The sequence below is a fragment of the Cryptomeria japonica genome, chromosome 11 (assembly GCF_030272615.1).
Source record: "Cryptomeria japonica chromosome 11, Sugi_1.0, whole genome shotgun sequence".
In the NCBI taxonomy this organism is placed as follows: Eukaryota; Viridiplantae; Streptophyta; class Pinopsida; order Cupressales; family Cupressaceae; genus Cryptomeria; species Cryptomeria japonica.
This window is the reverse complement of record NC_081415.1, coordinates 571994681-572019508: the sequence shown is the minus strand read 5'-3', so window position 1 is coordinate 572019508 and position 24828 is coordinate 571994681. Positions and strand designations below refer to the sequence as shown.

Here is a 24828-nt window from a genome sequence, read left to right as displayed (position 1 = left end):
TGTATACCTACTTTTACATCAAGCATAATGACTACTTCAACACAAGACATTCCGCCTATGATCACCAATCATGGGGGCAATCCCTCTTCTTCAATCAACCCTCTTCCTTCATTCAATCCAACTTCTTCATTCATTCCTTCAATGAGTGTTCCTATTATATCACCACAAATGAACATGACGCAAGGGGGCAATTCGTTTAATCATTCTATTCCTCCTTGTAGTGTTCCTCCTTTCCAATCATCTCCTATGACTAACTATCATAGTGTCCCACCACCTTACTCTCTACCTTCTTTCAATAACATAATACCTCCATCACAATCTAACATGTCTAATATGAACTCTTCGACTGAAGCAACCATTAATAATCTTGCACAAACTGTCTCTTCTTTACAACAACAAATTGCCTCTATGAATCAATCTAAGACTAGTGTGCCCACATTTGATGTTGCGAGCCCACTTTCTCTTGACATTGTTTGAGCTATTCCCCCTAAACATGTTGAAATTCCGCATTTGGAGCTTTATAATGGTAAGGGTGATCCTCTAACACATGTTAAGACCTTTCAAACAATATGTACCGATTTTGCTTATGACCAAAGGTTGCTTGCAAAACTGTTTACTAGAACGTTAAGAGATAAAGCCCTACAATGGTATTGCTCGTTGCCTTCTTATTCTATTTCTTCTTTCGAACAACTTGCAAATTCTTTTATTCAACAATTTAAAAACAATATAAGTCCTAAAGTTACTTTGATTGATTTAATGCATTGTAAACAAGGTGTTAAAGAAAAAGTGACTGATTTCATTGGTAGATATAAGCATTTGTATGCTCAAATTTCCTTTCCAGTGCCTGACAATGATATTCAAAGAATCTTTATTTCTAATTTACAAAAAGATATTAGAGAAAAACTTTTGTTTTCTGAGTTTACTTCTTTCCAACAGTTGTGCGCAACTCTTCACAATTATCAACTGACTGTGAGTCAAATGGAACAAGCAAATCCTATGGCTCCGAGTGATAAGGGTGATAGTAGTCAACAAACATTTGGGAAGTTTAAACCGAACAGAGAGTCTATTAAATTCAATGAAAACATCATCAACAACAATGTGAATGCAGCATCAGGTGTGCCTCCTATTTCTAAGTTTTTCAAGAAAGAAAGAAAGTTTACTCCTTTGAATGAATCATTGCATAGTATTATGAATAAGTTATTGGAACAAAATGTGCTTACTCTTCCTCCTATAAAGAAAATAGATCCTGCAAAGATTAATTCACCCTATTTTGATAACAAATCTTTTTGTCAATTTCATCGTCATCCTTGGCATGATACTGAAAAATATTTTGCTTTAAAGGGTAAAATTCAAGATTTGATCGATAATAATACTATCTCTGTTTCTAGTGTGAATGATAAAGGCAACACATCTATAGCTCCTCCTAACCAAAATCTTAAGATTTTTACTGATCCATTTCCTTCTCATACCTCTAATGCGATTGATACTACTGATTCCTCTGTCTCACCTGATGATCTCGTGTCTATGACTCCGAATGTGATTAACTTTGTGGAACAGCAGAAAATCCCTAAAGAACCTTCCATCACATTTGATTCCAGTGAAACTATCAGGGCACCTGATGGTCCTTTATATATAGTTGCAAAGGTCAAGAATACACCTTGCCGTGGAGTGCTTATTGATCCTTCTTGTATGGTTAATATCATTACTGAAAAATTTATTTTTACTTTGCAATTGAATCAAGTGATCTATGACAAAACAAATGTGGTTGTGAAATTATTTGATGCATTTTCTTCTCCTGCAATTGGTTCTATTACATTATCTATTAAGGTCCATAACAAATCCCTTAATGTGAGCTTTGCTATTATTCCATCATCCGAACAATTTCATGTGAAGCTAGGCTATCCTTGGCTATCTTCCATGAAAGCTATTGCTTCTCCTATTCACAAGTGCTTGAAATTTCCCCATAATGGTGAAGTTGTTACTATCAATCATAGCCTCTTTAAACCTACTGAAAGAACTTCTAGCGTTCCTATTGATTACTTTTGGCCTAAACAATTCCAATCTCTTCCTCCGCGAAGTGATCATCTTTTCAAATCTTATCAAAGGTGGAAAAAAGATATGATCCTATCTCTAAGTGAACCTAGAACACCCAAACTTGACATTCCTATCGTTCTTGAGAAGGAAGTTCTTCCATTGAAAGATAAAACTAATGTCTTTCCTCAAGAAGATTCCCAACCCATCCCTATGAATGTGACTATGCCTATATCTAATAAACTTCCTAAAAGTAGACCTATACCTCCTCGTCATGATGGACTTGGTCTCCTTCCTAAACCAAATTCCTCCTTTATATGGAGCAGTTCCTCCTCCTTCCTCTTATGGAGAGAAGATACCTTCCTCTTCTCCTATTATTCAACCTAAGAGACCACAACCTAAACACCCAAATGATAAGGATGAGAACATTCCTCCTCCTCAATCTCCTCAGCTTCCTACTAAGACTAGACAAAATCGTTCTGCACGTGAATGCCGATGAAAGCGTCGTCTTAGAGCTCAGGTAGCTACTTCTCAAACTTTGCAATCCCCAAAAACACCTTCAGCCAATATTATTCCATTTTCTCCTCAGCCAAAAATTGAGCCAAAATCTCCTAAACATAAGATGTATGATTGTCTTGATCCTGTGCGAGTTAAAGATCCTATTTTTATAAATCTTGATGATGATATAGATGAAAATGTTATTCATGATGAAAATGTTACTCCTGTTCATTCTGATAGTGAATATGAATATGTTGATGTTGATAACCATTTATCTAACGAATTTTCTAAAGCACTTATCCTAGCTCCTAGACAAGAACAACGTGGCTTGGAACATGAACATAGCCCTTGTTTTGATCTTGTGATAGCTCCATCTGTTGTGTTGGATGTTCCTCCTCTAGCGTGTTTCCTACCTTCCTGAAATATTGATCAGCAAGATTGGGGGGTAGATGACGTGCTAGACTAGTTCATTAGCATAGCAGACTCTCTCCTCCTCTCTTGATCTCTTTTGTTACTTCTTCTATGTGTTATTTTCATTCTTCTATTTATTGTCCTTAGTGTTTTCTACTTGAGGACGATGCAAAGCATTGAGATCTCTTTTGGTCTCTCTCATGTTGACTCAAAAGACACATGTGTTCCCTTCTTCTAGGTGACCTTCTGTGATTGGGGAATGAAGAACAATTATGCATACATACATATGATATACATGAATTATCATACAGCATACTGACCCTGAGGAAAGCGAAGTCACCTTGTGCTTTGTGTTTTGTGTCTATTATCCTTGGGCTTATCTCACACTTGGGGGCTAAATCCTTGTGATAACATGCTCCTTTCCCTTCTCATTCCTTATATGTATCACTACCTTAAAGCAATCACCCCCGGTGAGGTGTGTGCTATCGCTTTAACGTAGGGGGGCATACATCCCGTTCATATCTTTTCAAGATACTTGAAAATTTCTTGACAAATTTAGCTTTGCCTTGAAAATTTTTGATATCTTTCTTGCATGACTCATAGTGAGGGAACCTTACTACTGACAGTCATGGTTCTCCCTCGTGATCTTCCCTTTTACTTTTTCAATCGAATTCGTAAGATCCTTAGTCCACCGGGGGCTTGGTGTATCTTGCCTCCTTGACGTGGTGAAAGTTTTTCAATGTTGTTTCCTTGTACTTTACCGGAAGTATGAGCGTACGCTTATACTCCCGCTAAAGTGGGAGCTAAATGTAGCATCCTAAAATTGTGACACTTGCAATTTTGACTGCATTTGGGTCTTCACGATGGTGGCACAATGTTGAACCTGAATGGAGATCCCGAAACCTGCTTATGACACCAAAAACTGCATTTTTCTGCACCTTGGCATGATCCCTCCTTGCACCCTGTTGTCCCAGGAGGTGGGACCATGGCGCCTAGCACCCTGGTCCTTCAGGACCATGGCGCCCAGCGCCCTGGTCCCCCAGGACCATGGTGCCTAGCGCCCTGGACCCTAGCCCTATTTTGGGCCCGGTCTCCTTTTGGGCATCGGGTCTTTAAGTTTGCAAATTGGAAAATAATGTTTCCTGGTCAGCCCAAGGTCAGAAAAATCAGTCTATCAACCCTAATTGACAAGTATATAAACTAAATTTCCCCTCTCAAAAGGGAGGAGAACATATGTGTGCAAAAGGCGGAAGCGATATTCAAACATTCAAACATTCAAGCATTCAAGCATTCCTTCAAGCAATTGAGCATTCTAAGTCTCCATTCAAGGCTAGGTGTTGCATTCAAGACAAGGATTCAACCATTGAAGAGGAGATCACATACAACATACAACATACTACATACATTACACCTTTGCATGTAAGAATACAAACATTCTTACAACAAGGTATCAGTACTTGTTTACATTACAAACATTTACATTTACAACATTCTCATTTCTTGGTTAATTTCAAAACCAGGGTTTGAACTAAAGGCAAACCCCTCATCCCTAACCCCCCAATCATCCTCTCTTTTCTGTGTGTAGGTTGCAGGTACATGGCTGTAATTGAAGATCTTGAATCCTTGTGCAGAGACGAACAGATCCACCTTCGTTTCGCGGATTTTTCGGAGGACCGTGTGCACGCCGGGCGCCATCGTCCCGTCAACTTTTGCTCAAATTTGCAGAACAACACCGTCTCGACATTTTACTGCTAATTCCAGGTCTGCAACTTCATCCCATATCCCTATCTCTATTTATAAGCGAATCTTTCCTACTTTACATGCATTCTTAGTCCAATCATCCTATCTACATTCTTTACAAAAGAGGGTATCCTTGATGTCTTAACCCTTGAAACTCATTTAGAATCCAATCTTGCATCGCATGGGATTGGATCTTGTGGGTTTCAACCCCTCTTTTGAATGTAAAGTCTCTCCTAAGTGAAAACCATCAACCCTAGTGACCTCCCTTCTCTCTCCTCGGAGTTGGGGAGGGGAGAACGACTAGGGTTCGATTTTTCCGCTTTACAATTAAAAAGAAATTTCTACGAAAAAAAATAAAATTTTTTGTTATATAAATTTTATAGATTCAAGCAAATTATATAAATAATAGGATCCCTATTCTTAAAATGACCAAATACACTTTAGCACAATCTATTTATAAGAAAATAATGATATTGCCTATTTTCATACACACTAATTAAACTAAACCCCTTCCATGTTTTTTTTTTTTGAACATAAGAGCTATCATTAAAGGGGATAGCACCCTTGTATTAATTTCAAAAAGTTACAAAAAAACATCAAAGCCTGATAGCACGACCATAGTTTCTTTCTACCCATCCATCCCCCTGTAAACAAAGTCTGAATAGACAATTACCAACTAACAACCCTACAGTCTACCTTACTACCCATTCGACCTCCTGCATACCTATTCCCGAAGCTTGAACCAGACACAATCCTGATACAAATTATGCACCGCCATTAAGAGTCTGCGTGATGACCCCTGCAAACTCTCCAATATTGATCACAATCTCTATTGCTCCAACCGAGAACCACTAATTTTCTGAGTTTGTCACTCTCCGGAATGGAGCCATATTCCCATTCCGCACAGCACACCTGAAGACTTCTAAAGAATTCTCACCAAATGTCCTCATCAATTCCTTTAATTCTTCCTTCTCCAATCGCCTGCATTCTGCCCTGCTTCTTTTACTATCATCAGACTCCTCACTCTCTTCATTCTCACTTTCCTCCTCATTGTCCTCAGAATCAGAGGCTAGGAATACATTCGGCTGAAAGTATGTCTTTAGGATACTAATCCATTCATTCTGCGACAGACTTAAAATGGACTTGGCGATGCAGTTCCCATTAACAGGCTTAATAAAACAGCACAACATCTCCATGGCTCTCTCCCTATACTCGATGACATCCACCAGAGGAATAACAAGAACTTCATAGACATTGGAATCTCACCAATGATGCTCAAAGTTGAGAGTTATCTCGACGAGACCCTTAATCACTTCATAGGTGTCCTCTTCTATGATAAATAGGCTGTGGAGTTGGGCATCAAGTGTTTCCTCACAATTCATGCACCCAATGTTGCTGAAGTATGCCATTGGCTAAGATAATATCAGACTCTCTCACACTCAAAGATTTGTGACCAGTACTCAACTTTTCCAGACCATGAGACCAAGCCCTAGAGAAGCAAATTAATAGGCTCTAAGATATCTTGAAGGTCCCATATGTATCTCCATATGCCAGAATGGGCAAGATCATGCAGACGGCACAAATCTGTCCTGCTTGCACTTCTTGTCGATCACATACAACTCAGGTCGCCAACACTACAAGTTTGTGTAGCCAGTCTGCTAAGGTTGGGCGAGTCCACTACCACCTATTCTATATTCACAGATCTAGTTGCAGGAGGCATCATCCAACCCCATCACATCTTCTTTCCAATAAAACTTTTTTGCCTAGTTCCATAATCTCCTTGCTTGATGATTTAGGACCTACTAACACCTCTGCCACATTCGAATTGACACCAAGATTAGCATAAAGATCTACCAATCAATTACCTTCTTGATGGATATGAGACATTTTGTAAGGTCTGATTACTTGAAGTAGAGTGTGTATGCATGGAAGCCATTTAGCTAGTTTCCAATTTAGAAATCTAGAGTTGGTCACTCCATTTATAACTATCTAAGAATCTCCCTTGATCTGCACATTAGAGAAGCCCTTTTGTTTGCAAAGCAGCAAACCTACCTCAAGGGCTCTTAGTTCTGCTTCGTTATTTGTGGCACATCTAATATGTCTGAAGCTTCCTGACAAAATGCTCCCCTCCTCATCCCGAATGACTGCACCATATCCAGCCTACCTAGGGTTACCTCTAGAGGCACCGTCAAACTTAAGTTTTACCCAGTTCCTAGGAGGCTTAGCCCACCTGACTTCTTTTCTGTCAATTTTATTTTTGGGATAATGGAAGATAGCATTCTTGAAAGACCAATTCTTCTCCATTTCCAAATCCCAATCCTTGAATCTGAACTTTCTAGTATTCCTTGATTTACCACAGATAGCTTCTTCAATGGTTGCTTTTAAATTATTAATGACTATATCGATTGGCTTAGATGTTTCTTTGAATATTCATTTATTTCTTTCTTTGCATATAAGCCAAACAATCATTGCAGGGCCCACCAGCCACAGTGATCCCCATTTAGTCTACTTGAACATTGGCCTTGAGACAAGGAAATCCTTAAGGGATGCATTCCTAACTATGAACAGGTTCACCATACTTAGAAACCAATCCCAGCACCTTTGAGCAAATGTGCAGTTGAAAAGTAAGTGGTTTGTCAATTCTTCCTCCCCATTGCATAACACACAGCAGCTTGGTCGATGAATGCCAATGGTCTTGAGTATGTCGCCAGTGAGGACTCACCCATTCAAGGCTATCCACAAAAACGCCCCTGCTTTAGGCAACACCTAGCTATTCCAACATAACTTGCTAGGCTAGTTCGGATTGATAGCTCTATGCCTCTGGACTTCATATCCTAATTGAACACTATACTCTCCTAACTTAGCAACACACCTGAATATACAATCCTCCTCATCTTAGGATAAAATCGCTCTATTTCTCAAAAGACTTTCTAGCCTTTTACATAACTTTGGGTTACCTATTGTTATCTATTTCCAAATTCTTATGCCATGATGATCAACATCCTCAAAATAATTAGCAACCTGCACACCTATGGCTGATTCAATGGTGTTAATCCAATCATGATCTTCGAAGATTTCTAACAGGGGCAACTCACCATCCCAAGAGTCCTGCCAAAACTTTGCCCTACACCCGTTGCCAACTTTCTAGGATATATGGTTCATAATGATGTCCCAACTTTTCCAAAGAAAGTTCAAGCTGGGAGAGCCCTTCACTGTATTAGCAATTGTAAAAATTCAATCAAAGGCCGTGTTTTGGATATTCATTTTTCTTAGCCCTGCACCCCCATCTTCTTTCAGCATACACATGGTATCCCAGTTTATCAATGGATTCCTCTTTTGGTCCTTAGCCCCTTCCCAAATGAATTCTTTAAAAGGCCATCTAGTTTTGTACCAACGAGATTTGACATATGGAAGCATTGCTTAGTATAGATTGGAACCACTACTAACACAACTTATCATTAAAAGTCGACCTGCCTAAGTAATCCATCTATTCTTTCATTGCTTTGATTTAGCCATGCATGAATTTAGAGCATCATCCCATATATGTGATTGTCTACTTCCCATGTCAATTCTGATCCCAAGGTATTTAAGAGGCAGATTAGCAATACTGAAACCCAAGATATGAGCAATGCGATTATGAAATATTCTACTTGTGTTAAAAAAGAATATATGTGATTTGTCCTTATTCATTTCCTAGCCCGACATCAGAAAATATTCCTCTAATACTTCCAAAACTCCTCTAGCTTCCCTTACCAAAGCTTCTCCAAACAGAATCGTGTCATCAGTGAACTACAAATGAGTAATGGGCTCTAGTGCCCTATGAACTCAAATTCCATTAAATTGCCTGGCAGCTTGTTTTACTTTAATTAAGTTTCCAAGAACCTCTGCCATTAGAACAAAGAGAGAAGGGGATAGAGGGTCCCCTTGCCTTAGTCCATTGGTTGCCTTGAGGAAGTCGTCGATCGCACCATTCACTAGCAGAGAAAAATTGACTCTGGAAATACATAAAGAAACACAATCTACCCATTTTTCTAGAAAACCATATTATTTTAATACCTTAACCAAGAATTGCCACATCACCTTATCATATGCCTTTGCAACATCGACCTTTATGATCTTGCCATTTAATTTCTCCTTGTGAATGGAGTGCATGACTTCAGACACAAGAATAATGTTGTCCGCTAGTTCCCTTCTAGGAGTAAAGCCATTCTGATTTTCTAAGATTAGGTGAGGTAAAATCTTCTTCAGTCTAATGACCATAGCTTTCGAGATGATCTTGTATATGGTATTACAAAGCAATATGGGCCTGAAATCATTCATTGAGGTGCATTCCTATTTTTTGGGAATTAAAGCAATGAGTGTGTTGTTCAATTCCTTTACAAACTTCCCTTTTATCTTGAATTCTTCCACAACCATCCAGATGTCATGTCCCAAAAACTCCCAACATCTCTGATAGAATTTCGCAGTCATTCCATCCAGACCTAGGGCCTTGTGTGGGTGAAGCTCAAATGTAGCACATTTAATTTCTTCCATAGTATAAGGTTCACAAAGCATTGATGCCTCATCCTCTAAGACCAATTTGTGTAGGGTTTCAGATAGCCTACCATCTGATGCATTCCAAGACTGATTATTGCTCCCCAAGATTCTCTTGAAATATTCCAGTGCATCTTGATCAATTTCAGCCTCTGTGACTCTCAATGCCCCATTGTCATCTAGCAATGACGTGATTTTATTCTTTTTCCTTCTACCCTTTGAAGAGGTATGGAAAAACTTTGTGTTCCGGTCTCCTTCTGCAATCTATAATTCCCTTGATTTATCTCTCAAATAGACTTCTTCTCTGTTTAGCAGCTCTGTATATTGTTCCTTAAGTACTTTTTCTTTTAGATAATCTTTGCAGTCCATCCCTATAGCCATAACTCTATTATTGATATCCTCCAATTCCTCTTCAATTCTTAGCTTTTCAGTGAAGATGTTTTTGAACGAAAGCTTATTCCAATGCTTGATTTTGTTTTTGATATATTGAATTCTTTTAACAAATCAAAAACTAGGGGAACCCAAATATGTGTTGCTCTCCAACCACTAGTTCTTCAGTAGTTTTGTGAATGAAGGGTCCCTCCACCACATGCTTTGAAATTTAAAATAATTCTTGTTATTGGGAGATTCATGATTAATAGATAGCGTAATCAGTAGATGATCCGAGCTAGCTTGAGGCATGCTGTTAGTATCCATGGAAAAGATGCCATTCACCCACCATTCCCTCACAAAGAAATGATTCAATCATTAAGAGATTTTTGAAAAATTGAGTCCTTTGTTAGTCCAAATGAACTTACCATTTTTGTGGATGACATCCATAACCTGACATTTCGAGATGAAGTTCCTGAAGTCCTCCATTACTTTTGTGTTTTTTTCCAAGACCTCCAACTTTATCATCTATATAAAGAATCATATTGAAGTCCCTGGCCACAACCCCTTCCATGTTGATAATATCTTATAATTAATTGCAATATACAATATGTCAATTAGGCTCAACTACTTCAGCATTAATTACCATTTGGAAGCAACAAGATAAATCTTTAGGTATCAAGTGGGGCCATTTCACCTACTATCATTACAAAACAACCACACAACTCATGCCTAATGGCCCACATACATAGTGGATAACATAGTCGCTTTTGATGGGGGTGTTTTTGAAATAATGAGATCATTTATGGAGCTCAAGAACCTAGACTCCATTAATACAAAAAATTGGCTTCACACCTCTTGCAAATCCTATTGCTTTTGCAAGGTCTTTTAACTCCTCCTCTGTACGCTCTCTTCCAACTGGGTTGAATGCCAACATGCAAAGATCTACATAAAATGTTTGCTTGGCCTAGGAAGAGGTCTCTATAGCCACTGGCAAAATAGAATCCACTGCAATTACTTTTCTGTTCTCTGGCAAGGCCTTGTGAGAATTCTTCAGAAGCTTTATACAATAATCATCATTCCAGTTGTGCAAAATCCACTATTTTTGCTTGAGCTTTGCACAAAATGCATCTTAAGGGCCCTTCATAGCCCATTTTAGTGAATCTTTCTGCTGTGAGGATCCTCTTTTTGAAAGCCAAGAAGCAAATATTCCTGCTTTTGGGATAATCTTGCTGCTCCAAAATAGTTTTAGTGGAATATCTTGTTCCTCTTGATTCCCAAAGTTTTCTAGAACCCTATAGCCATCTTTAACATTATATTGTCCTGTTTTAGAACAAGCCCATATAAAATAATATTCCCGTCTTCTAGTATTAGTATTTATTTCTCTAATGAGGTCTGATAGCTAGTTGATTTCAACAGTAGGAATAGGCAATCCCTCCAATTTTTTCTAGCTTCATCCTTGCATTCTAGTAGCCCTATCCAAAACCAAATAATCACTAACTCAAGATCCCCAATGTTGTAGAAGCCAATGCTTAGCTGTTAGAATATTGAGAGAGTTGTCAATGCTTGGATATCCTCCCCATGAGTCTTCCTAGAAAATTCTAGAGGATCCATCGTGGATATCCCAGGACAAAGAGTTTGCAATTAAATTTTTGCATGTGACAATGAAATTCGAGGTCCTAGATCCCTTTGGATGAGAATTAGATCTTAGAATATTTAGAGGATCCCCATCTATACGGTATTTTGTTGCCATTATCCTTACCCACATTGCTTTAGGGTCTTAATGAACTTCCATACTAGTTTAGCTCCCAGGCTTTGTTCTGCAAGTGAAGCTTTTTTATTCCTAGACACCCCATGGACTTGGGTTTGATGATTTTATCCCATGCAATTAGAGAGATTTTATGTTTTTCTTCAGTGTTTTTTCAGAAGAAGGTTCTTATCTTTTTAATGATGAAGGAATTTGTACCAGCAGTGAGGGATAAAAAGGAGAAAAGGTAGATGGGTAGAGTAGAAATAACTGCTTGGAGCATTACCCACCTACCAGCCCATGAGATCCATTTCCCTCTCGAGGAGTTAATATTTTGATCCATCTTTAACTTTAGAGGATCACAAAGTTTTAAGTTTCTCAATCCTTTGTCAATTGGGATACCTAGGTGAATAAAGAGAAGAATGCCTATTTTATAGTTCAAAATTATTTGGATCTTAATCTCTAAGGGGGTAGGAGTGGAGAAGAATTTTTTTTTCTTTGTTGATAATTTGACCTGAGGTCTTCCCAAAGGATTCCAGGAGCATTTTTAGCTGAATTGCTTCCTTGATCTTTGCTACACCCAACAAGAGGTTATCATTTGCAAATTTAAATGCCAATCAATGAAACATCCGACAAGGATGTTGTATGTCCTATGGAATTCTCTTGTCGGACGGGTGTCAGAATTCCAACGTCCACCCAAGAAACATCCAATGAGGATGTTGTATGTCTAACAACATTCTTTCACCAAATGAGCCATCATGGCCGCTATCGTAAGAGTCCTAGGTGTTGTCTGAATTCCAAATTCCACCTAGGAAACATCCGATGAGGATGCTGTATGCCCGACGACATTCTCTCACCGGATGAGTAGTCATGATCATCATCGGAAGAGTCCTAGGTGCCGTTGAAATGCTGACTCCAGTAAACAAAACATTTGTCGAGGATGTTGTATGTCCTATGGAATTCTCTTACTGGATGGGTGCCCGAATTCTAATGTCCACCCAAGAAACATCCAACAAGGATGTTGTATGCCCGACAACATTCTCTTGTCAGATGAGCAGTCATGGCCACTGTTGAAAGAGTCCTGGGTGCGGTTGGAATTTCGACGCCAGTCAACAAAATATCCGATGAGGATTTTGTATGTCCTATGGCATTCTATTGTTGGATGGGTGTCAAAATTTTGATGTCCACACAAAGAACATCCGTCGAGGATGTTGTATGGCTGACGACATTCTCTCGTCGGATGAGTGGTCATGGCCGTGTCAGAAGAGTCCTGGGTGCCATTGGAATTCTGACATCCACCCAAGAATCATCCAACGAGGATACTGTATGCTCGACGATATTCTCTCACCGGATGAGCGGTCATGGTTGTTGTCAAAAGAGTCCCAGGTACCCTCGGAATTCCGACGCTAGTCAACGAAATATCTGATGAGGATGTTGTATGTCGTATAGCATTATCAGTGTTATCTTTTGTGGATGGTTGGTAAATATTCAGTGGTTTATATTTGTGCTTAACTATTATATCTATTATTCTGGTATTCGGTTTATGTATTCTAGTAATAAGGTTTCAATGCTTAAAGTTCTATAATCTATTGACAATTGATTCACCCCCCTCTTAGTTGTCCTCTAGTTATCTTAGTTGTCTACCAACAACAGCATGCTAAATTTGGTCTAAAGTTTTTGGGGAAGTTTTTTTAGAGTGGACATGAAAAAGGAGAGCATGATGGAGCAGGATCTTGTGTGAAGCGTGCAATTTGCCAATATAAACTTGGAGGTAACAACATACACAGTTCAAGTGAGATAGTAGAATGGTGCAAAAATCATTTTTGTGCAGGTGACACAACATAGAAAACCTCTTGTGATTCAGGTTAGATAAAAATCATGTTTTTGTGTTGATTGCATTGAAAACAATGCAAATATTGAACAATGTCAGAACGTTAGAGATGGATTTGTTTCAGAATGGAAGATGAAACAATTTGTCATAGTGCCTCCCTTTGAAGATAGTGACATTATAGATATTCATGATCATATATATTCACCTAATTATGAGCATGTTTATGTTTTAGTTGTCTCAGGTACACTTGCATTTTATTTAAATATACTTACACATTTTCATGTACTTTGTTTAAATTTTAATTCAATGTGAATTATTTTTACATTCTACTATACACTTTATAATTTAATTGTTTGTATTTTGTCGCATATAGGTGATATTTTTGTTGTGCTTGCAAATCCTAACAATGTACAAGGTGTTGAATATTACCTACTATGATGCACAAAACCAAAAAGTAAATTGTGAGAATCAATTGAATATGTTGATGGGGAACAATATCCCATTGGATCAGTCATTGTTGAAGGTACTTATTATCAACAAACAAAGATAGAAAACAATGGTGTTATATTTACTGAATACATGCCCGACCAAAAAGTTTTGCATTATAGTCATTTAGTTATAGCAACAAGATTACATTTTGAAACTTTACAAAAAAGAGTTTGTGTCCCCCAAAAGTGGAGGCTGCCTATCGAAGATCATGAAAGGATATTAGAGATAGTAAAAGATAGAGGATCCATATTTTATGTACCATGAGCTCACTTAAATTATTAAAACAAGTGAACTCGTGTATTTTTTTGACCATGATACATGTCTATATATGCATATATATGTATATACTATTTTTTTTTATCGTTATACATATTTGCGTAAGTACATTCGAGCTCTTTTCCGGATCACTATAGATATGTACACACTTGTACATTTGAGTTATTTTTTGCAACATATGTACACATGTACATTTGAGTTTATTTGTTGCAAGTGCTCTGAAATTAAAATTTACACAATTTGATTTAATTTGTTGCATGCTATCTTATATTGATTTGAAGCACTTAGTTGAATTGAATTAATTGATTGATTTGATTAAATAATTTGATTTAATTTGATTAAATCATTGGATGTAATTGAATCACTTAATTGAATTGATTGAATTAATTCATTGGATTGATTTGAATCACTTAATTAATTGATTCGTTCATTGGATTGGTTAATTAATTGGATTGATTAATTCATTGAACTGATTAATTGATTTGAATTAGTTTGATTAATTTATTGAATTGGTTTGAATTGATTTGAATTAATTTGATTAATTCATTGAATTGATTCGATTAATTGATTTTAATTAGTTTGATTAATTCTTTGAATTGGTTTGATTAATTGATTTTAATTATTTTGATTAATTCTTTAAATTGGTTTGAATTTATTTGAATTGATTTGATTAATTGATTTAAATAAGTTTGCTAATTCATTCAATTGGTTTGAATTGATTTGATTACTTGATTTGAATTAGTTTGAATAATTCATTTAATTGGTTTGAATTGATTTGATTAATTGTTTTGATTAATTCATTGAATTGAAGCGATTTGATTAATTCAGTGAATTAATTTGATTAATTCATTGAATTAAATTGATTTTTTTGATTAATTCATTTGAATTAATTTGATTAATTCATTGAATTGAATTTATTTAATTTGATTAGTTGATTTGAATCACTTTTTTATTTGAATTGATTTGATTAAATGAATAATTAAATTAACAATTTAATTAACTAAATCAAATCAACAATTAACAATTCAAGTAACTAATTAATTTAATAATTCATTGCCTTGAATTGATTTGATTAATTGATTTGAATTAATTTGATTCTAGTGAATTCATTTGATTAATTTATTTGAATTAATTTGATTAATTCATTAAATTGAATTGGTTTGATTTGATTTATTGATTTGAATCACTTTTTTATTTGAATTGATTTGATTTGATTAATTGACGTGAATCACTTTTTGATTTGAATTGATTTGAATTAATTTGATTAATTCATTGAATTGAATTGATTTGAATCACTTTTTGATTTAAATTGATTTAATTAATTTAATAATTAAATCAATAATTCAACTAACTAAATCAAATCAACAATTAAAAATTCAACATGCTAAATATCAAGATTTATCATCTAAAATAACATGATCAATTCTACTTGAACTAATTATGAAAATATAACATAGACAGATAGACACATGTAATAAACAAACAAGTAATCTCATCAAGCAAGTGTGTCCGATATGTAAAAGTGTTAGATACATAAACAAACATGTACACGTGTCATATATATATATATATATATATAAAGTACATGCATTGTACATATAATCTCATCAAACAATGATAATGTATAAACTATGTTAGTCGATCATCCCCTGATCCATGTCCTGAATGTTGTCCCTGCAAAAGAAAGCACACACAAGAACACTTATATATAAGAACATGCAAATATTATCTAACTATAAGTATGCAAATTTTACTTCAACATAGGTACATGCAAATTTTACCTGGTTTGATCCACCATCTGCACCACCAGAGTCTACATGGGCCATAGGTATCCAAGATGAAGAACTCAAATGTGGTCCAGGAACCTGGATCATATATAATTCAAAATAAAAATTGTGTTAACTAATAATTTTGAAGTTGAAATCCACTATTTAAAATCAATTAAATAATATGACCTTACAGAAAAAAAAAATGTGTACCTGACTGTGACCATGTGCAGGAGCAGAAGGAGGCTGCAAATCTACTAATGTCTCCAATGTAATAGGATGCTATATATAATTCAAAATTAGAATTGTGTTAATAATTTTTCAAGTTGAAATCCACTATTTAAAATCAAATAAATAATATGACCTTAGAGAAAAAATAATGTGTACCTCACAAGACTCGAAGGCTCTCCCGATCCTGCTGACCTCGAATGAATGGAAGTACACATGGTCAAAATCTATATCCAACGATATATCCTCTAAACTGTCAATAAGAAGACTGGTATAGTGACCATGAGCTCAAGCAAGAGGCGTAAAAGTAATAGGCGGTAGCAATGTAGGTTATGGTGGCTCAGGTGTCAGATTGCCTGGTGTAGGCTGAGGAGGAGGTGTGGGATCAACTGATGTATGTGGTGGAGGGATTGTAGTATGCACCAAAATTCCCTCCTCTCTTCCCATATCACCGTGATATTCTCTACCACCATGGCTCCTAGATCCACCTCCATGTACATGTTGTCTCACCCATGTTGGTACATCCTCGAGTGTGATCTCAAGAATCAAAGAAAGAAGTGTATATCAATCCAATAAATCACTAAACAACAGTGAACTCATCCACTGCAAAGGATCAACCTCTATCTACTGTGTAGCATTAAGTAGAGATGGTATATCTAAATGGGCATAAGGATCAACGTCACTACTAGATGTCGCATCTGTAGCTTGCGGAATGGTACCCTACAATCACAACAAATATCTCACAACATGATCAGATGTCATCTAGTCAACCTGAGTGGCAATATGTGCAATGATGGAGTAGATATGTCTCCTGACATTATCAGTTGTTGCATCTGATGTCTGTGATAAGTACAAACATTTGGGTAGAATGAAAACATTTGGACCAACCAATGCTTGTTTATTAATGGGCACTGGTGCATCAAGTCGTCTATATTTATCATTGAGCCTCCCTCTCCCCTAACCATTATTCATTGGTATAGATGTATAATCGATGTCTAAGCCCATATGAAACTCTACAAACAATTGTTTGCAAAAATAAAGTGGCAACTCATCCTTTTGTGGCCACATATGATGAGTTGTCACCCATCTAGGATATATGAATGGTACCACAATTGGATCGGTGCATCTGGTAACTAACTATCCTCTAATATTATGTTGTCTCAAACTTTGATAATGAGGGAACACAATATGGACCTATGTAGAAGATACATCCCTGCTCACGACTTCTCATTTCATCGTAAGGAGTATATGTCCGAATAGTGTCAATCATATGTAGCAACTTCTCCCTAATAATCTTTTCCCTTTCCTTATTAGGTCAGGTTGTGGAAAAATCTAATTTTGACGCAAGATGGTCTAGTGCATGCTATAGGGCCTAAGTGGTTTCGGAAAAAAGTCAATCCCTGACATCACTATCACTAGAAGGCATTCGACCAGACTGTCTAGATATCTGGTTAGTTCCCTCGCGATAAACTCTACCATCTGATGCCTAATAGGCCATGTGGAAAATATTTGTATGTACATAATAATTAAAGAAAAGAATTTTAAAAATAATTATTCAAAACTATTTTAAACAATGAAAACTAAATCTGAAAACTATTTTAAACTAATTCAAACATATTTCAAAATGATATACAATTATAATTTAAAGTACAATTCGAAGTAATTGAAAAATTTGATACAAATTAATTTAAAGAAACATTAAAATTAAATACATGTGTACATACACATACATATACACATACACATACACTTACACATATAAAAATTACTCTAAAGAAACATTAAAATTAAATACATGTACATGACACACATACACATATACATACACATATGCACATACATGTGTATACACACACATACTGTACGTATATACATACATACACACATGCATACATAAATACACATGTATATACATATACATGTACACACACATACACCCACATACACACATACATTCACCTAGACACACATACACGCATATGTACACACATGCATACACATGTACATGTATACATGTATGTATGTCTATACATATGCGTGTATGTGTGTCTACATGTGCACATATGTGTGTATGTGTATTTGTGTATGTGTCTATGTGGGTGTATGTGTGTGTGTATGTATATATGTGTATATGTATATATATTTATGTTTATGTGTGCATGTGTGTATGTATGTATGTGTGTATGTGTATGTACATGTATGTGTGTGCACATGTGTGTATGAATGTATGTATTTCTATATATATGGATGTTGATGTATGTATGTATGTATGTATGTATATATGTATGTATGTATGTATGTATGTATGTATGTGTGTGTGTGTGTATGTATGTTTATGTGTGTGTGTATATATGTATGTATGTGTGTGTATGTGTATGTATGTGTCTGTGTATACACACATACATACACTCACATTCACACATACTCCCATACACACATAAACATACACATGCATGCATACGTACATACACACACATACACACACATATACACACATACATACATATACACATATGTACATACATACACACAAACATACCCACACATACCCATGCACACACATGTACATCTATGTATTCATGTGTATGTGTATTTGTATGGATGTGCACGTGAGTCTGTGTGGGTGTGGATGTAGGTGTATGTGTCTATGTCTCTGTATGAGTACGCAGATTTATTTTTTATGTGTAGTGTATTGATTATAATTTTTTATGGTTTATATGTAAGGGTAATGAGAAAATGAATTTTTTTAAATTATTTAATAGGTATATGTGCATATGTTTTCAATAGTTTCATAGTGTCGGTTTTCACATTTTCCAGGGTTTAATTTTTTTTAACATTTTTCTAATGTTTTCCTTCTAATTTTTTTTTTAAAATTGATAAATTATTAAATAAAACTAATTATAGCAATAAACATATTAATTTTTTAATTTACATATACAAAACCAAAAAAACAACGAAAAAAAGTTAACCTACTTGGAAAAATGGGAGCTAGAAATAAGCTCCTTGTGAGTTCGGCCAAACTCCCAAAGCTCCTTAGGGTGCAAATGAGGGCTGGTGGGAAAAATATCAGTTTACATAACCAATAGTCCAGTCGGACTCCTAGCACCATTTCAATGCCACAAAAGCGCCACGCTGCCTAGGTGTAGTCTGTGCTGACTGAGTCCGATCAGACTACCCATAGTTGGCTTTAAGTGTGATACAGGTTCATGCATTTACCCCCTACTCTTTGGACTCTATAATGTACCCACTATTTTTCAACAAGCTATCCTGGCCATTTTTCTTGACTCGACAACATGTGTGGAAGTGTACATGGATTATTTCACTATCTATGGGAGAGCTTATGAAGAGGCATTGAGTTGTCTAAACCAAATATTGAAGATATGATGATGGAGGGCATGGTCTTGGGTCATCACATCCCAATACCCTAGAATCAAACTAATATAACGAGTTTTTGGGGTCATGCGGGTTATTATAGGAGATATATTTAAAGAAAAATACAAAATTCACTTGGACAAAAGACTATCGAGAGTCTTTTAAAGCCATTAAACAAGCCTTGACAATTTCTCTTGTTAGAAATGTACCAATGTGGCAACAACCATTTCATATTCACATTGACGCATCCAATCCAACAATTCAAATTGTTCTCGATCAAAAGGATAAGTCTAGAGAAATGCATGAAATCTACTACATCAATAAGAATCTCAATCCAGCTAAAATGAACACCACAATTGAAAAATAATTTTTGGCAATTGTTTTATGCAATTAATAAATTTAGACATTACATTATATTGGTTAGAAATATTTTGTCAATACAGACCATGCAACTATCAGGTATCTAATTAACAAGGTTGTAATAGGAGAATGTATTATTAAATGGTTACTAATACTTCAAGAATTTGGCATAGACATTGTTGATAAACTAGGAAAAGATAATGCCATGGCTGATTTTCTATCAAGAATGATTCTATAAGGTAACGATGAACCAATCAAGGATAGATTTCTACATGAGCATTTGTTTCCTATTTCTATCTAATTGCGTTGGTTGATATTGTAATTTATTTGGTGATGGGGAAGTGTCCTTCTCAATTTAGCTCAAAACAAAAAAAGAAAATAATTTGTAAGAGTTGTAGTTTAAAATGGATTAATCGCATGTTGTTTAAAATGTGTCTTGGCCATATTAGAAAGAACATTGAGATATAAGTGAAAATTCTATCACTAATATACATATACAATTTAGGATGCGATGAATATACAATACTGCAAGTTGACCTAACTCAATGTATAATGTATTATATGATGTAATGTTCATGTGAATATTCTCAAATTATCAATTTTACTTATATCTTCTTGTCTCAATGCTTTTTAACTCAAATTTTCAAGAGACTCAATCCCAAATCCTTGACCTATACCTACTGTTTCAAACATTTTGGTTCCAATGTCAAGACTTTAGTAAAGTGATAAAGGAAAGGTCGAATCAATACATAAAGGAAATCTCAAATCAATACTATCATTTGTGATGGTAAAATACACTAATAAAAGATCATTTAAGACATGGAAAGAAAATAATGGGTAGAAATAGAAATACTACACATGTATCACACTTTTATAAACAAAACAATCAATACACACACAAATTTTCAAAATCAAACACCTAAACGTGACATTTATTATTTGAATTTTAAAATAATGTAAACGAATTTAAATTTAGTTTATAAGACACATTTACAAATAGTTGGATTTGTCAGTTTTTCTAAAATTTTAGAAAACAGTGAGGTGGATGGGACATCACCAAAAAAACAAAATCAGTTGTCTCCTCATAGATTACTTGAAAACTAGTGCATGAAAAAAAAGAAAAAAATTCAATGATTTTTTTAATAATTTTTCACGTTAAACTTAATCAAAACATTACAATTTTCATGAGATGTCAATTTTAATTTTTTATGATTTAAAAAATGTAACCTTGGAGAGGATTCTCTCCTCTAATACACTCTATTGTTTTCAAAAAATCTAGATATATTTTATATATATTTACCAATAATTAAATAGAATATGTTGGTCAAACATGAACATAGCGTGACTTCTTCATCTAATCAAAGGATGAAAATATGATGTACATATTGCTTTTAATAAGGACACCAAAGAATGAGTTTCTTATGATGAAAGGTGTGAAAAGAGATAGAGACACTTTGATCAACTGTGAATCTAATGTAAGAAATTTACAAATAATTTTTATTTAGAGAATTAAATATGATCTTCCTCATTGAAGTCAATATGTTCCCAAGTTGAATCTGATTCCAAACATGGATTTTCGCCCACCAAAATATGTCCACCATCAACATTTTCTAAGTCATTGACATCAATTGGAGATCCAATCTTAGTGGGACTTTGAATCATTGCGCCATCTACAAGTAAAATATGTTCCCAACTTGATTCAAATTCAAACCACAGATTTTCCTCCAATGCAAGCATGGCATCAACATTTTCTAGTCCATCGACATAACTCGAAGATCCAATACTAATGGGACTTTCGGTCATTGCACCATCTTCTAGCAAAGTGTTGGCATTATAATCTGATTCACAACAACTCCTAGGTTCTTGTAAATCTCTAAATTGACCTTCAATTTGCTTGGTTTTTGCCTGTGCATTTGGTTGCCCTAGATTATGAGAAGTAGTATTCAAACTACTTTTATGAATAGGCTCCTCACTAATATTGATTTGGGAAATAACATCATCTTCATATTTCTTGACGTAAATTTCACCTATGTATAATCCATCATCCAAGTTTGGACCCAAGTTCAACTCAGGTAGCCAATTACTTCTCTCCTGTAAATCTAGTGCAAAAGTGGAGTCAAAGCCATTTTCATTTATAACTAAATTCACTTTTGGACAACTACAATTGTTTACATCATTCCTGTATGCTAAACTTTCAATGTCTCCATTTTCATGTGTAGCTGGTTATATATAACAAAACAAGTTAATATCAATATCAAACAGAAAACTTCATAGAGGCCACAAATAAAGTATTGTACCATTTTAAATTAAGGAACGAGAGCTTTTAGTACAGGGTAGAGCACCATAGCATCCGGCCAGTCTTAAACCATACACACTAAGCAACATATGAAGTCTAGAGAATGTTAGTCAACTTTGAGTGTTTAACACTTTTAAGTCTAGAAATGTATTAAGCCTAAAAAATGTCAGTCAACTCTCAATGTTTAACACTTTTAAGCCTAAAAGTGTAAGCTTAATGTGTATGATTTAAGCCGTTACCCAGCACCCTAACAAGCTAATGGACAATGCTTGAATCTAATTTGATCCTCTGGTTTGGCCAGAAAATATGTAGTACCGATTGTAGATTGTTTAAAACTTGTGTACCCAATTTATCAGAAGATGTAAACCTAACATTATGGATTGCAGAAGCTTGAAATATTTCAACAGTAATAATGGGCTCCTCTTGTTGAAGCAGAAAACATGCTAATTACTACATCGAAGCTTTGTAAAATGACAGTGTTCTGGTTCAGGGTGTTTTAAAGAAAATGAGGACCAAGAAAAGAATCATACCCATTACGGGTCGCTGGTCCAAATAGTAATTTTGTTGGTTCTTGGGCTTGAACTGTGCACCATTCTTCATTCTCTTGGTTGGGCAATCCCATATTAAATGATCCTATCCATAATCATTCTGTGAAATCAGCCTCTTTTCCTGTATATGAGCCTCCATTCCCGACTTGACCAGATTTTTAAACAAAATGATTCCCAATTTCGTTACACAAAATAAGAAGATAAACTTAGAGAATTGTGAACAAATATTTTGCTCCGAGCTCGGTTATTTATTTGATAATTTCAAAAATAAGGCTGTAGCAGTCACACCCACAAGGGTAATTGACGCATCGATTGGATCTAAGTTAATAATTGACGCATCGATTGGATCTAAGTTAAAACGTAGTTTTCAATTTATAATTTTTTCAAATAAGGTATAGATATAGATATAGATATAGATATATATTAAAATCTTGTTAATTAGATATAGATATTTATTAAAATCTTGTTAATAAGTAGCAATCTCACTTTACTATGCGATGTCGAAGAGGTGTGGAAAGTCAATTAGGAAGAAAGTATATTTTTTACATATATTTTCATAGTCCATGTCGTCAATTAAGAGATGAGTTTTATGCAACAAAGGTCTTAATATAGAAGTGATATCTCCCATTCAACTATGCATATGCTTACAGGGATATGAACATGAGTGAAATAAAGCCTTTAAATTAGAAAGATAATCAAGATCGATTACCAATAGGATCATGTTATGTTTGCAATAGGGAGTGAAGGAGAAAGAGAGATAGATAAGGATGGAAAGGAGAGATAGAGGGGGGACGAGAGAGGGGGGTTAAGGAGATAGAAATAAGGGATGGAGGTAGAGAGGAGGCTAGAGATAAGATGGAGATAGAGATGGAGATGGAGGTGGAGAATGATATAGCTATGTAGAGAAGGAGGGGGAGAGATAAGCAGAGGAGGGACAACTAGATACATAGAGATAAAAGAAATACATATAAATAGAGGGAGAGAGGGGGAGACGATGTGAGAGAGATAAAAAACATCAAGATAGAGATGGGAAGCGACATAGAGAGAGGTAAACATATATAGTGGTAGAGAGTGGTGGAGAGATACCAAGATAGAGATAGAGGGAGAGATGGTAGAAAAAATATAGAAAGATTAAGATAGAAAGGCAAAGAGATATAGGTGTAGAGATGTAGGAATAAGGAGAGGGGTGGAGGATATAAATGTAAAAGAGAGGGAGATATGCCTAGAGATAAACGGTGAGAGAGAAAGATAGAGGCTGAGATGAAGATAAAGGGAGAGATTAACAAGGATGGAGAGAAGAGGGGGAGAGGAAAAGATATAGATAGAGGGTGATATTAAGAGATAAAGAGGGATATGGAAAGAGATTGAGAGATAGGGAGAGTGATAGAGAGATAGGGAGATAGAGAAGGACACAAATAGAGATGGAGAAAGACAAAGAGAAAGATGAAGAAAAAGAGATATTGAGAGAGGTAGAGAAATAGAGAGCCCAAGAGGTAGAGGGGGAAAGAGAGACTAATAGTAAAGGTGACATGTTTATGATTCCATATTATGCATGCATGTCTACGAATGCAGTTGTGATATATGTCATAACCTATTCTAGATCTCTCATTTTGGTACAAGCAAGGAGAAAGTATGAAAAAGTTGTAGACATTCACTTTACATATGTCAAATGCATTTTCTTAAAAGTTTATAAGTAATTTTCAACAAATCCATTTTGTGCAGTTTTTGCAATCATAGCAAGCCATGAGACGAAGATAGAAACTAGGTTGTTATTTGAAAGTTTTGACGAACTATCTCATGATGTGAGACATCTTGCTAGCCAAACATTTGTTTTTGATGACTCTTTTGTAGATTCTCCTGAATGGCTACCTCCCTTCAACAACATCATCCTTAAGATAATGCCAACTGTCTATGAACACCTTGTCCTGGTTCACCAAGGTCAGTGGTGCGAAGGACAGGCCATCCTTGTTCTGTACAATGTATTTGCAAAGAGGAGTTAGACCATAGAGCCTCTCAGGCTTTCTATTCTTATGGTTACAGAACAATTGAGGAGGGAATGACTTGCTAGAACCCTCAGAATCTTATCTAGAGTAATTGCTACATCTGGGTTTATTTTTTCTTGGTCAATAAAAGGAAGAGCTAGAATAATATGTTGATTTTAAAGAGAATTTACATCAAGAAACCACAGATTTCTAAAATGGCTCAGTAGGGCATAAACATTGTGAAAAATAACACTATGTCCATGAGTATGCACAGAAAGAGAAAACCACATCCAAAACCCTGAAATTCTCTGAATTAGAGTGGGATTTGAGTGTTGATTACAATTAATTTAT

At 35.5% G+C, this 24828-nt stretch overlaps 1 pseudogene; it reads right to left on the bottom strand.

Annotated features, from left to right (window-relative positions):
• Window positions 1–10381: 10381 nt before the first annotated feature.
• The window catches only part of LOC131860340 (caffeic acid 3-O-methyltransferase-like), a 110981-nt pseudogene continuing 96534 nt past the window's right edge, over window positions 10382–24828 (bottom strand).